Source organism: Sus scrofa, chromosome 14 (assembly GCF_000003025.6).
Source record: "Sus scrofa isolate TJ Tabasco breed Duroc chromosome 14, Sscrofa11.1, whole genome shotgun sequence".
In the NCBI taxonomy this organism is placed as follows: domain Eukaryota; kingdom Metazoa; phylum Chordata; class Mammalia; order Artiodactyla; family Suidae; genus Sus; species Sus scrofa.
This window is the reverse complement of record NC_010456.5, coordinates 87,029,866-87,045,174: the sequence shown is the minus strand read 5'-3', so window position 1 is coordinate 87,045,174 and position 15,309 is coordinate 87,029,866. Positions and strand designations below refer to the sequence as shown.

General features: G+C 49.7%; 1 protein-coding gene across 2 annotated transcripts in view; it reads left to right on the top strand.

Annotated features, from left to right (window-relative positions):
• The window catches only part of GRID1 (glutamate ionotropic receptor delta type subunit 1), a 687,194-nt gene that overhangs the window by 181,915 nt on the left and 489,970 nt on the right, over positions 1–15,309 (top strand). The gene's annotated exons all lie outside the window — the stretch shown is intronic.

Sequence of the window (15,309 nt, the reverse complement as noted above, 5' to 3'; positions counted from 1 at the left end):
TTAGAAAGTAAAAAGATCTAGGTGAAATTATTTCATTTGGCTCCATTTATTTTAGCCTGTTATTCTCATCCCAATATTTAATTAACATAAAAACTAAGTCTTTGAAATTTGACAGATATTTTACACTTGCAATTTTTCTCAATAGGATTAGCCACCACGTTTTAAGGGCTCAGTGGCCCCATGTGGCTTGTGGCTAGCACAGGGTCACACAGCCTCAGTCCCCTCTTGGTTCACAGTCTGACTGGGAGTCAAATGGCCTTCTTTCTGCTTTGCATTTGCCACAGAAACTCCTCAGCTGTGTTTCCTGGCTCCCCCCACCCCCTTGCCCTGTGGCTCTCCAGCACATCCCTCCATACAGTTTCCTGTCTTTTTCATAACTCTGTCATTTCACACAGATGCTTCTTTCTGTCCAGGAGCCCTTTCAGATGGAGCTGGAAATGAGTTCTAACAGGAGAGAAGGGATTTTTGAAAAGGCCCAGAGTGGGGTGCTGGTGGGGGTAGGGTAGTCACATCCATGGCTTTCTCAGGGGTCAGGAGGTAGGTGAGTCTGATTTAGGAATTTCATTTTCTTTCTTTCCTTCCTTCCTTCCTTCCCTTTTTTTTGCTTTTTAGGGCCACACCCGTGGCATATGGAAGTTCCCAGGCTAGGGGCCAAATTGGAGCTACAGCTGCTGGCCTACACCATAGCAACACCAGATCCTTAACCCACTGAGCAAGGCCAGGGATTGAACTTGCATCTTCATGGATACTAGTCAGGTTCATAACTTGCTGAGCCACAACAGAAACTCTCTGTGGGTGGAAGGGCAGTTTCTGATGATGGTCCTAGCGGATACTATTTATTGGACAATAGACCTGACATTGTTCACTAATTTCTCACAATCACTCCAAGCTATAGATTAATTCCCCTTTTTATTTCGGTCAGTGGATTTGCCAGTAGCGAGACTGAGGCACAGAGAGGTTAGAGGCATTTCATCCAATGGGTGATAAAGCCAAGACTGAGCCCAAGGCTGTCTTGACTCTCAAAGCCAAGCTTTTTCCTTGGTCTTTGGTCCTTGGCACTAAGGCTCAGCTCATGCCAAGGAATGGGAATTATTCTCTGTAGGGACCAGGGGACTTGAGGCTTGTGAACAGGGGGTGTGTTGAACGGACAAGTCTGGCAGAAGGAAGACTAATGAGGCTGTACTTTATTTAGCTCTGTGGATAAATCGGGGGTGACATGAGACGATATGGTAGAAAATCCCAAAGGTCCCCTGTTTGGATGGGCTCCTTCGGATAACTGTTACTATTTTGGTTCTTCTGGTCCATGCTTCAGAGGTTACAACATCCCTCTGGGGCAGCCACCTAGCTATCCTGGAAGGGTAGCTGGGAGTCATACCAAGAAACCAAGCTGGCTGTTCTGATGGTCTGGATACAGCAGCCCCATGAGCACCGTCAGCAGTGGGCTGTCCTAGGGTGCTACTCCTAACAAGGGATAATTGTGGAGAGGATGGAGATGGACGTCCTTATTGACTGCCTGCTATTGACTTGCATTTGCATGTTGGGCAGATTCCAGCTTACCCCTAGGAGAACCTCACTTTCACTCCCTGGACTTTTCCTCTGCTTTCTTCCATGGGGATGAGCTACTCTAAGAACGTGGGTCCCTGGCCTATGCCCACTGCTCTGAGATGGCTGGGGGTGGGGTGGGGGCGGATGTTCTGCAGGTGGACCCCATCAGCTGTGCTTTAAGGAGGTGAAGCATGGAGCATGGCAGGTCATGGTCATCTCCCTGCCCCGTGGGCACTCAAGTGGGACACTGGGCTCCTTGAAGGACCCACTGTGTGTCTTTGCTGTCCCACAGTGGGTGCCTACAGGATGTGAGGCCCTGCCTGGAGCTGTGCTGAGCACCTGTTTCTTCTTTGGTGGAGACTTCAGAGGCTGCAGAGCCCTGGGCCTCTGCCCTTTACTCCAGCTCAGCCAGAGAGGAGGCAAAGGATCTATGACTGATATTATGGGCTTCCAGGGTTCCCAGGAAGAAGTGGGGGTGCAGTGCATAGACTCTGCCACCATTCTCTCCTCCTTTCTTCCTGCATCAAGGTCCACAACCTTGCTTCCTGGCAAAGGGGTCCCAGGTGAGTTACTAAGGCTTCCATCCATTTCCTTATCAATGAATTCGGGGTGATTGACTGTATCTTCTTATGGTGAGCGTTTGGAGCAGATTCGCTGTGGTCCAACTCAGAAGCCAGCATCCATTTGGTTGTTTGATGTCCAGGCTGAGCTTCTTGTGTAGAACTTGACCGTAACCCTAATGTTGTGGATAGTGAGAGACCCTCCCTTCCTGCCCCAGTTCTCATCCTCTCTGCTCCATTCAGTGGCCTTGCCCCCCAGATCAGTTTCTCTGTTTCTTGTTACTTAAGTCCTCCCCTTGCTTCAGTTCCCACCCATCTTTTTCCCCTGTCCAATCAGGACAAGCAAAACCTGGCTCCTCCCCCTGCCATGCTGCCTCTCCTGCAAGCTCCTGTCTTCCCTCGGAGCCAGAGTCCTGAAAGTGTCATCAGTATTTACTGCCCCCACTGCTTCTTCTTAACTCCTGCTAAGATTAGTTTTATGTGTCCACTTGGTGAGGCAAGAGCACTGTTATTCAATCAAACTGTAATCTAGGTGTTGCTTTGGAGGTATTTTATAGATGGAGTTAACATCTATAATCAATTGGCCTTAAATAAAGGAAATTAGCTTCGATAATCTGGATGAGCCTCAGCCAATCAGTTGAAAGGCCTTAACACCAAAACTTTCCCTGAAGGAGAAGAAATTCTGCCTCTGTTCTGTGGTGTCAGCTCCTGCCTGCGGATTTCCAGCCTGAGGTTTATCCTCTCAGATTTCAGACTCGCCAGCCCCCACAATCCCAAAAGTGTGTCAGCTAGTTTCCTTTTTGTCTGCAGGCTTCCATCCCTACCTTTCACCTTTGTTTCTCCATCTGCATCTGCACATTGGCTAATTCCCTCAGCCCCGCTTTCTCCCTATGGCAAGAAACAGGGCAGCTCTCACCTCCAGGAGTTTACATGATGTCCTTTGTCGCTAGAGGGCGTAACTCTCGTCTCCTAGTTCCGGCTTGAAAAAAGTCAGGGACAGGCTCTGTTGGCCTGGCCTGGGTCATGTACTCTCTGCTCATCCAGTGTGTGAGGAACAGAGGGCTCTGGGTGGTGGCACCCCCAAAAATTGCAGAACTGGAGTAGGGTAAGGAGACATCCCCTGGAACAAGAGCAGGGTTGTTCCCAGAAGGGGGACGAGCACCGCCTCTCTCGTCTTGTCATCCTCCACGTCTTTGCGACAGTGAGGCCTTTCCTTGTGCTCCCATAGCATTTACACGTGCCTCTAATATCGCTTTGAATCTTGCCACCCGACCCAGCATTTCCAAGTCTGGCTCTGCCCCAGCCCACCAGCTGCTTGTTCATTCCTGTGGCCTCCTGGGCCAGCAGAGTGCCCAGAGCATGGTTGATGCCCAGCACAGGGACAGTTCTTTCCTTTTTCTCTGCTCATATATAATTTTTTCAGTTCCCACTTCCCCACAGGTATTTTCACATCTGCTGTTACTGCTATTCATAAAAATAGTGACTGTTGGCTAAGTTCATTTCAAGCACCTTACACTTGCTATCTCATTGAATCCTGACAGCTACTGCGCCAAAGGGGTTTTATGAGTCTCATCCTATAGATGAGAAAACTGATGCTTAGAAAGTTTTGAAGTGACTTGCCAAGGTCAGATGGCTTGGAGGGGCTGGGCTGAGTTGATTTCAAACCCAGTGCAGACTAGTTCCAAACCTGGGCTCTCCCCACTGCAGCCTGCCCTGCCTCTACATTTTACTTGGGGCATCAGTTAACATCTGGTGACTGCCTGCTATGTGCCAGGCACTGCTCTGGGTCCTGGGGACACAGGGGAAGACATGAAGACTGATCAAGACATGAAGACCGTCTTTCGGAAGACGAGGAGTGTTATGAAGAAGAGGGGTGAGAATGTGCCAGAGACTCACACGAGGGGGTGGGAGGTGCTCAGCAGTGCAAGGCAGGTCCCTTTGAGGAGGAGACTTTTGGATCCTTGGCACAACACATTGAAAGAGGCAGTAAGAAGAGCTTTCTAGCAGAGGGAGTGGTAGGTGTGAAATCCCTGAGGTGGCAGTGAACTTGGAATGTTCAAAAAGGAGGAGGAGGACTGTGTGGCTGGAGGGTGGGAAGGAGAAGAAAGAAATTGAGTTGGAGATCAAGTCAGGGCTGAGTCATGCAGAGCCTCTTAGGCCTTGGGTGAGGAGTTGGGATTTTTTTCTGAGCATGTTATGGGACTGGGGGGGATTTTAAGCAGGGTAGAGGCATGTCTGCTTCATGCTTAGGGAAATCACTGTCTCAGCCATGTGGTGGGCAGATTGCTGGAGGGCGAGGGTGGAGGAGGGAGTCTGGGTAGGATGCTGCCAGAACAGCCTCTGGGAGAGATGGTGGTGGCCTGGACCAGGGAGGCAGCAGTGGGGAGAAGTTGGGTTTAAAGGCTCTTCTGGATTATCGGTAAGGCGTGAGGAAAGGGAAGTCTCCAGGAAGGCTCCCAGGCTTTTGGATGGTTGGTGATGTTTATTAGAAAGGGGAGCAGAGCTAATGGGGAATTAGAATCACTCTCATACTGAGTGAATTAATTCAGAAAGAGAAAGACAGACACCATATGATATCACTTATATGTGGAGTCTAAAATATGGCACAAATGATCTATCCACAAAACAGAAAAGATCATGGACATGAAGGACAGACTGGAGTTTGTCAGGGGGAGGGGGAGCGAGTGGGATGGATCGGGAATCTGGGGTTAGTAGATGAAAACTCTTGCATTTGGAGTGGATGGGCAATGGCATCCTGCTGTATAGCACAAGGAACTATATATATAAAATCACTTGTGATGGAACATGATGGAGGATGATGTGAAAAGAAGAATATATATATATTCTTCATATATATATATTCTTCATATATATATATATATATATATATATGATTGGGTCACTTTGCTGTACAGCAAAAATAGAACATTGTAAATCAATCATAATAAAAAATTAACCCCCAAAAAAGAGTTCCGTTTTGGGTGATTAAATTTGAATGCCTATTTCCAAGTGGATGGATGAGTCTGGAAATCCTGGCAGAGTCTAGGTTGGTGATAGAGTCAGATGTGGAGGACTAGATGATATCATCATCATCACATCATCTCTTGTAGGGAAGAGAAGAGGTTGGTTGGGAATCTGGAGAGCATGGGGTTGAGACTCCTGGATTTCAGTAAAATGGAGCCCTGCACCTTCATCCTCTGACACCAGGGCTGTCCCTCTTGGCTGCAGGGATTGTGCCAGTAACACTGTCACCTAAGATCCCCTCTCTCCCTTTCCTTCTGGGGTTCTATGCTGGCCTGATCTCTGAACTCCTGACTCTGCCTCATTAAAGGAGTTGGTAGGTCAGCATGTGTGTGGTGACCTATAAGTCCTAACCTCCTGGCTTCTGGGAGGAGTGTGACTTCAGAATGTGACTTCAGAATGTGTCACTCTCACATGCACCCGCATGTTCATTGCAGCACTATTCACAATAGCCAGGACATGGAAACAATCCAAATGTCCATTGACAGATGATTGGATTCGGAAGATGTGGTATATATACACAATGGAATACTACTCAGCCATAAAAAAGGATGACATAATGCCATTTGCAGCAACATGGATGGAACTAGAGAATCTCATACTGAGTGAAATGAGCCAGAAAGACAAAGGCAAATACCATATGATATCACTTATAACTGGAATCTAATATCCAGCACAAATGAACATCTCCTCAGAAAAGAAAATCATGGACTTGGAGAAGAGACTTGTGGTTGCCTGATGGGAGGGGGAGGGAGTGGGAGGGATCGGGAGCTTGGGCTTATCAGACACAACCTAGAATAGATTTACAAGGAGATCCTGCTGAGTAGCATTGAGAACTATGTCTAGATACTCATGTCGCAACAGAAGAAAGGGTGGGGGAAAAACTGTAATTGCAATGTACACATGTAAGGATAACCTGATCCCCTTGCTGTACAGTGGGAAAATAAAAAAAAAAAAAAAAAAAAAGAGAAGAATGTGTCACTCTCCCGGGTGTCTGGGGGCTTGGTCCTTCCCATCAGCACACTCTTTTGTGTGTGTGTGGTGTGTGGTGTGTCTTATTGCTATTTCTTGGGCCGCTCCCGCTGCATATGGAGGTTCCCAGGCTAGGGGTCTAATTGGAGCTGTAGTCTCCGGCCTACGCCAGAGCCACAGCAAGGCGGGATCCAAGCCGTGTCTGCAACCCACACCACAGCTCACGGCAACGCCGGATCGTTAACCCACTGAGCAAGCTCAGGGACCGAACCGCAACCTCATGGTTCCCAGTCGGATTCATTAACCACTGCACCACGATGGGAACTCCCCCATCAGCACACTCTTAATGCTTCGAACCATCCTCATTTCCAGGTGTTTCTCTGCCTTCCCATGGACCTGCGATCTCTGCGCCAGAGCCTTAGACCTTCCCTGGGAGGCACACAGCTGAGCCCCGCCCCAAATCCCTGACTTTCCCCCTCTTGCACTCTCCACCCCCCTCCCAGAGGAGAGCCCTGAGGACCCTCAACCTGTGCCTACCTTACGCTGCTGTATGTAGTCAGGGGATAAGGGCAGTGGAGCGGGAGCAGGAAGGGGGTGCTTCCGCCAGAGGTATCTGCTTCTGCCAGATACCTCCGACCGCCCAGGAACCCGTGCCAGCCAACAGACAATTGGATCTTTCTTTTCTCCTAGTGACAGGGCTTGCCACAGACTGCATGTATTTCATTCCTAACGGAGTTTTATTGCTGCTCCAGAACGGTCGGTAGGATTAATTCGAAGTGCTTTCTGAGGTGCTCATTTCCTCCTAAACTGGAAATCACTATGATTGCGATGAAAACTCTGACTCAGAATCAGAATCTGCATCTCCAATTGCTCTTGCGAAGTTGGTGAAGGCAGCTGGGGGTTATGAAAGAGCCCACTTGGGGCCTGGAGCAGAGGCTGTGAGGCTGCCGCTGTGGAGAATGGCAGGCCAGCTACCCACCCGGGGCAGTGGGACTCAATAATGCAGGCACTGAGCCATCTGTCTGCTGCAGGCTGGGGCAGCTCAGGCCCCGGGCCACCACAGGGCAGTCGCCAGCCTTCAGTGCACGGTGCAGCCCATGTTCTGGCCTGGGAGGAGGCCAGAGTGTGGGTTTACTTTTAACAGTTGGGACATAGAGAACAGACTTGTGGTTGCCAAGCAGGACCAGGGAGGGAGTGGGATGGACTGGGAGTGGGATTAGTAGATGCCAACTATTACAGTTAGAATGGATAAGCAATGAAGTCCTACTGTATGGCACAGGGGACTATATCCAGTCTTTTGGGATAGCACATGATAGAAGATAAGAAAGGGACGCTGAGATATGTGAAACAATTGGTCAACAGGGACCTGCTGTATAGCACAGAGAACTCCACCCAATATTGTGGAATAATCTATGTGGGAAAAGAATCTGAGAGAGACTGGATATGTGTAAATGTATGACTGGGTCACTTTGTTGTACAGTAGAAATTATCACAGTCTTGTAAATTAACTATACTTCAATAAAACTTAAAAAAAGAAAGGAAATAATATATACATATATGCATGACTGGGTCACTTTGCTGTACAGCAGAAGTTGGCACAACATTATAAATCAACTATACTTTAATAAAAAAAATTCAACCATTTTTAACTGTTGGTTTCTATGGAAGGCAAAGGGGGCTAACAGTAATGAGGGGGTTCTGTGTGGGCAGACCTGTCCCCACAAAGCAGAGAGGTGAAGGGCAGAGGCTTTGGAATCATGGCTCCAGCACTTACTGTTCTTGAATCTCAGTTTTGCCATCTGTGAAATGGGGATGATGATAGAACTGCCCTCCTGGGGTTACTGGGGTGTGTAGATGAGATGGGGAGAGCACAGGACCTGATGTGCTGCCAGGACATCCCCTCTGGTCACTGCTCCTGGGGAAGACAGGGTGGGCAGAGGCCTGTGCCCCAGGCCAGCTCACCATGGCAGCCCTGCCAGCCCCTCAGCTACAGCTTCACGAAGATCCAGTGTGGGTTTCTGCTTCAACCAAGAGGGGTTTGGACATGGACTTCCCCCACTGGACAGAGAGTTGCTTTTCATTCATTATGTTAATCCACACATTTCCCCCATGCTGTTTTATCCAGCGGTTAATATGTGCTAGGCTCTGTGCTTGGAGCTCAGGATGTATAGCAGTGAATCAACCACTCAGGATCCCAGGCCAGTAGTCAGAGACACCTGCTGCTGGGATGAGGCTACCCCAGATATTGAGGCCAGCCCAGCACCAGGGGAGTCAGGGGACGTCCTGGAGACCAGGGTCTGGTTGGGGCTCTGTGTTCTGGTGGGAGGCAGCAGAATGGGTGGAGTCAAATCTGCCTGGGTCAGCCTCTGTTTCTTGATTGACTGATGCTCTCTGGGCTCCAGTCTGCTCATTTGCAAACCAGGAGTACTAACGCTGCCTTCCCAGGCTGCCTGTGGGGAGGTCATGAATCGGAGTGTCTGGGGCCAGCACACAAAAGGTCCTCCACGACTGGACCTTGCTCCCAGCGGGGAGGACGTTTGCCCTTGAGAGGAGAGCAAGAGGGGCCTTGGCCCTGGCAGCCATGTTTCTGCCCCACTGGCATTGATCAAAGTTTTAGTCCAGTTGTTCCCATCCTCCTCAGAGCCCTCGAGCAGTCCTGGCATTTCCAGGGCCTTCCAGCAGCTGGTGATGGATGGCGCCACGGTCCAGCCCTCTCTTGCGGCGGGCCCAGGCGCGGGTGGGCCTGTGATGGATCAGCTGGAGGATGGTATTTTGGAAGGGAAGTTCAAATTATATTTCAGGATAATACCCTGCCTCCCCTGGCCCCCACCCTGAATCCCATTTGTAATCTGGCCCAAGAGGTTCTGGCGGGAGTGAACTAGCTTATGATGGATGGGCTGACAGTTCTACTAGGCCTGCAGATCCTGGCTCTTAATTAATATAGATGCGGGTTTAATTTGGGGGTTTAGCAGGGCTGCATGGAGCCGCAGAAGCCCTTGGCCACCTGCGTTTGCTCCGAGAATTGCCTGGCTGCCTGGGCCAGGGCGTCCATCATCTCCCTCCATCCTTGTAGCACTCCCGGCCTCCGCGGACACCAGCCCCATTATGACTGAACTCTGCCATCGACTTGCTTTGTTACCAAAGTGAGGCACCTTCCAGGTGGCCTGGGGAGGCTGCAGCATAGATACCTTCTGGGAGAGTCAGCTCCTGGCCCAGGGGAGGGTGAGGGGAGGCCAGGTGAGCAGGGGTACCATGCTGTTCTCCTTCCCAGGCCTGGCTGTGGTTTCTGACCATCTGTGTGATGTCAGGGGAGATGAAATGCCCATGCGTGTATAAGAGTAAGATGTGCCGTGTGTGTCAGTGTGTATGTGAGTTGAGTGGCACTGTGTGAGTGTGTTAGTGTGGATGTGAGTGTATGTGTGAGTCGATAAGCATGGGGCAGGTGTGCCTGCCTGAGACTGGGGGTGTGAATGCCTGTGAGCCTTCTGAGCCCTGGTGTGCTAGTAAGTGTTTAACAACCGGCTCTCAGAGGAGACAGAAAGCCCTGATCTATGGTTTTGCTGGTTCCTGGTGTGTAAATGCTCCTGCAGTGGCTGATTTTGAGCATCATGGTATCACTGAATGTGACGTTGGAAAGGGATGACCCACCACGATGTGTTATTTCCCATACAGCAGACATTAATAGCTCTATGAACACAGATAAGAAAATGGAGCCTAATAATTAGGAAGTGATGAGTTTTGTGTGTTTGTCAATTTTGTTTGTAATGTAATTTGTTTAATTAGATGTTTATTTAATTTAATGTATAGTGGCTGTGGTTAATAACAAAATTTAACAACAGGCTATCATGAGGTGGTGCAAGCCGAGCCCAGCACACCGCCGTGTGAGTGTGTGTGGGGGTGAGTGTGAGTATGAGGGTGAAGGTGTGAGTGTGAATATAGGAGTATGTGAGCGCAAGCATGCCCACTCGTGAGAGTGAACACGTAAGTGTGTGTGTGTGTGCATGCGCGTGCATGAGTGTGCATGCATGAGTGTGCATGCAGGGCGAAGGAGGAGAGGCGCTCCTGTGCACCCAGCACCCCAGGTCTGGGGCTGAGCCACTGTCCTCCCAGGACTGAGCTCCCTGCCCCCCCGCCCCCTCCTATCTTTCTGCCTCTGGGTTCCCCATCCACCAGCCCAGGCTTTTATTCCTCTCTTGTCTGACTTCTTTCTCTGTAGCCAAAGGCTCTCCTCTCCACTTCAGTTCCTGCCCATGTTCAGGCTCCACTGGCTTGTGCTTGGGCCCTGGCTTGGAAATTTTGATGCCCTTTGACCTTTGTCTTCCAGGTCATGCCCCCCTCTTACAGAACCTCCAAAGGCATTTTTTCAAAATCAAAAGGGAATTCCCATTGTGGTGCCACGGAAATGAACCTGACCGGTGTCCATGAGGATGTGGGATTTATTCCTGGCCTCGTTCAGTGGGTCAGGGATCTGCTGTTGCTGGCAGCTGTGGTGTGGGTCAAAGACAAGGCTTGGATCCTACATTGCTGTGACTGTGGTATAGGCCAGCAACTGTAGCTCCGATTTGACCCTTAGCTTGTGAATTTGCATCTGCCATGGGTGTAGCCCTAAAAAGCAAAGCAAAACAAACAAAAACTCTTTCTCTCATCCCAGGGTGTATCCACACTTCCCTCTGTGGTATGCCCTGACTTGGATTCCAGCCTCATATACACAACACCCCTGGGACCCTCGTTCTTCTGCACCAAGGAGGGCTCTGGCAATGCTGTCCCACTGCCTCTGGACTCCAGCCCATCCACTACCTCTGGACTCCAGCTCAGCCTGAGGTCCAGCACCACCCCTTCCCCATCACTCCCCAGCGGGGAACTTCTGCCCTCCTTTTTAGGGCATTGTCCACACTTCCCTCTGGGTCTGGCAGAGTGATGGTCCTGGAAGTGGTGTTTATGCATCTCTCTCTCCTCTGTGAGGTCATTGCAGCCAATGGTCCACCCTGGCCTGGCCCCCATCTGGCACTGAGAAGTGTGAGGCTCTGTGCGTGAAACCTGTGAGTAGGTCGAGCCTAGTACTTCTGCAGAGGTGGCGTTTGGAGGCCCCCAGAGATGGGTGGTGGCATCAGTAATCCTTTTGCTGCATGTCTCTTCTGGCTCCAGTTGGCTCTGCCTCTTCAAAGGCAAGTTCCAGAGGAAACAAATTAAATCCGAGTAAATATCAGAGAGTAATTATGTAAATTAAATGCATAAGTAAAAGAACATTTGTCATGAGGTCAACAGAGAGCTGTGAAGACAGAGGTTTCCAGCGCCAGGGCTGGGGAGGAACAGGAGAGGGAGGGTGGCACTGGAGGTAGCGTGGAGGTGGCAGTATAACTGGCGAGGCAGGCCCTTTGTTCTGAGTCCTCCCTGTGCAGTGGACTCTGTCCCAGGTACGGCGTCTCCCATCATGCTCACTCCCCACGATGGTCCTACCTCGTAGGAGGCATCACTCTGCCCATTTTACAGAGGTGGCAACTGAGGTGCAGAGAGCTTTGGGGACATGTTCACAGATGGCAACACGTGTGAGTCCATCTCCTGGGGCCAGGCCCCAAAGCTCAACCTTCTCCTACCTGGGAGCCACAGGTCCACTTTGGAAAGGCCCCCACCAGAGCTGGGCCGCAGCGGCTCAGGCTGCCTGGCTTCAGCGTTGGGGACACTCAGGTGTACTCTGAGGCTCCTAGCTGCCTCCAGAGCAATGGACTTTGCTGTCCATTGGTCCTCCCTGTGCCTCTGAGACTTGGGGTAGGCAAGAAGGGTGAGGTTGGCGTGGCTGAGGCCACAGCCCTGGTCTCAGCTGACCTGGAGGCCTCTCTGACACCCTTTTTTCTGTCCTGCTACTTTCTGGCCATTCCTAAGAATGCCACTCTGGCCATCCTCCAGCGGGGCACATCAGGTCCTGTGTCCCTCATGGCCAAGCAGAGCTAGCAGCAGGTCCCCTGGGTAGGCTGCTGAGCTCCACAAGGCCTTTGATCTTGATGTTCCCTTGGCCTGTGTCATGCTTCCTCTCCGGTCTACTCAGAAAAGTCCACTTGGACCAGTGGGCTCCAGCTCCTGGGCTGAGCCCTCTGAGATCTTTCCTCCTCAGATTCCATCCTGACAAACAGACTGCTTCCCAGGTACTTCTCAGGGGTCCTAGCATGTCTTCAAGCATTGCTGGCTTGTCTGTTTCCATCGAGTCCTTGTCTGATCTGTCTCTCAAGCCTCCATGATGGTTGTGGCACAGTGGGCACCAGACACTTGCTTGTGGAAAGTCTGAGTCAGAGAGGTTGCATTGTGGGGCCCTGCTCCTATACCCTTGTCACTGGGAGGTGGGAGGCTACCGCTAGTCCTGGGACAGTGAGGAATAGGGTCAGCAGGCGATGTCTCTGGGCATCTCTTGGGGCACGTCTGAAGATGTGGAACCTCTCCCAGTGTTGCTTCCAAGTCAGTCCAGTTGAGGTGCCACTTGCAGGAGCATGGGCTTTTCCTCACGGTGATAATTTACGGAATTAATGAAGATGCTGCATTTCACTCTGTAATGTCAGTTATTAGTATTGATTGCAAATTAACAGCTGGTAGTGACAGGCATCACATTTCCATCTTCTTGCCATTCTTAAAAACTAGACATCAGCATCTGACCAGCACACTGTGCGGTCTCTCTGGAGCTCCATGTGCATGAGGTGACCACTCTGTAGGCCTGGGCGAGGGTCGAGGAGAGGCCCTGCCTGCCACCAGGAAATCCCATGCCTTGATGTGGCACAGAGAATAGAGGCTCTGACAGTATATGGATCTGGGGTTAAATCCCAGCTCTGTTCTGAGCTGTGAAATGGACATAATCTGGCAATTCCCTAGAGATGTGCAAGGCTCTAAAGATGTGTGTATGACAGGCATCTAGCTTGGCATTTGCCCATGGTTGGGGGTTCTGACCTGCCTCCTTCCCATCCCTTCCCAGGTGGCTTTGGCTGATGGGCCATTGTGACTAAAGGGTGCTGGCTCCACCATCAGAGTCTGATTTGAACCCCAGTCCTGCCTCTCATGGGCTGGATGACTTTGGGCCAGATGTCAGGGTGTCATGGGGATTAATATGACAATATGGGCACAACATCAGGCCTTAATAAGCAAGCACCTTAATGATTATTCTATCATGGTCACCACATGGCATCATTCCGGCCATGCCACACAGGAGGTCATTTTTCTATGGCGTTATCAAAAAGCAAAGTTGATCATCTTTGGGGGCCCTTGGATGTCCAAACATGGCTGTTTTGGGTAAACACTTGAAAATTACTTTTCTTGGCTTTAAGATCTTACTTAAATTACAGAGAAGTCCAGGAAAATTTCTTAACGCATGATTGTGGGTTTTTCCTCTTGCTGGCTCTGTCCCATTGATGGAGGAACTCAACTTCGATTTCAGTTTCCTCATCTTTGAAATGGGATGCTTATCCCTTTATCATAGGCTGGGGAGAAGGAGAAAATAAAGAAGCATCTAAGGATCCAGCAGCTCTGGGAGAGGGAATTCTGGCTCCAGGCCTGCTTTCTGGGCACCAAGGATATAGAGGCATTGAGTGGCCTCTTGGGCTGGTGGCCAATCTCCTTAAGGACTTCATGCTCAGCCTCATCGAGGCATGCCAGTATCTCCAGAGGGGTCTTGCTTCCTTCCTGAGGGGCCTGTTGGTGCAAGAATGAAGCCTGTTGAGAAATGCCAGTCTGGTTCCCCGTCCTGAAAAGATGGCAGCCATAGCTGCAGGACTTTAAGCCAGTCCGACAAATCTTGGGGGAGGAATTTCTAAAATCAATACCGAATACCTAGTAAGTGAAAGGTGACAGGAACATCAAACTTTATTTGTGAAAATTCTAAGAATCATTAGTGTATTATGGATCCTTTAAAAATATGATCTCACTCAGTCGACAGAAGGGAATTGCAAATCAAAGGGACTATTTATTGCAGTGGGAATAAGGGACCTGCCAGATTAAAAAAAAAAAAAAAATTGAAGGAACCAGAGATTTGAAACATGAAAGACAGTAGCAGATCAACACTGCAGAATTTTATCCAAATACTGAAACCCAACTCAGGACAGGAGTAGGTGAAAAATTATTTTATAAACCTTTTTTCATCATAACATGTGTAAAATGCAAATTTTGATCATTATGTAAATTAGTTACTTGGTGTAATTTACTTAATTCAAAGCACTTAATGCAGCGTGGTATGTTTTTTCCTAAGTGCCAGAGTAGACGTTTATTTTAAATTGTTTTTAATCTCGATCTTCCAGCCTGATTATTTAAAATGTTTTTTCCCTTATGTTTGTTTTTTAAATGGAAAGGGACAGAGTTTGGGGAAAAGCAGACATGTTATGATCAGGCAATGCCTTCCTTTGCCAGGGCTCCAGGCAGTGGGTGGGGGACTCACGCATGGACCCCTGTGTCTGAAATGACACCTGCGTGTGCACACACCGTGTAAATGTGCTCACAAGGAATTATGCAGATGACCTTTTCTCCTTTACACAATCGGCTCGCATATAGTTTCATGGCTGGTTCCAAGACCTGTTTGAACCGAAGGCTCCTAGATATTATTGGCCCCTATTATGGGCAGAAACTTGGTCTCCTGCTCAGAGAGATTTCACTGATAGACCTTCCCCTGCAGTCACTTTACAACTTTGGAGTCTCCATTATCACAGAAGGGAGAGTCGACCTTTTCTGTCTTCTATTGTGCCTTTTGGTTGTCAGGATAGCCCCTCTTTCTTGATGAACCTCTAGAAAAGGAGTGATGATTTGTTCATTTGGGAACCCTTTTGTGGGTGTTTCCAGCACTGATGGGAAGGTTGGAAGGGAGCTAACAGCCACTGAATATCTATTTTGCCCTGTGCTAACAGTAACATGTGCCCCTCTGTGAAGGATCGAGGCACTCCGAGGAAGAAAGTACTGTTAGCTCTGTTTGCGAATGAAGAAATGGGCTCAGAGAAGTGGCTCCCTGTGGTCATGGGGCTAGTGAAGGGTGGGATTCGAACCCATGCCTGTGCTTATCCTGTGCCTCCCTGGGAGGAGTACGGCCAATGGGGCTGCTTCTGGTGCCCCTCCCAAAGCTGCATCCGAAGTCACTGTGCAGAGGGTGCGGCATTATTACTTGAGTAAAGCAAGGTCAGCAGATAAGGAGACAACTTTGATTTAAAAGATAGTTTGTTACAATTCCCAGGTGGACGGGGTACGCCATGCC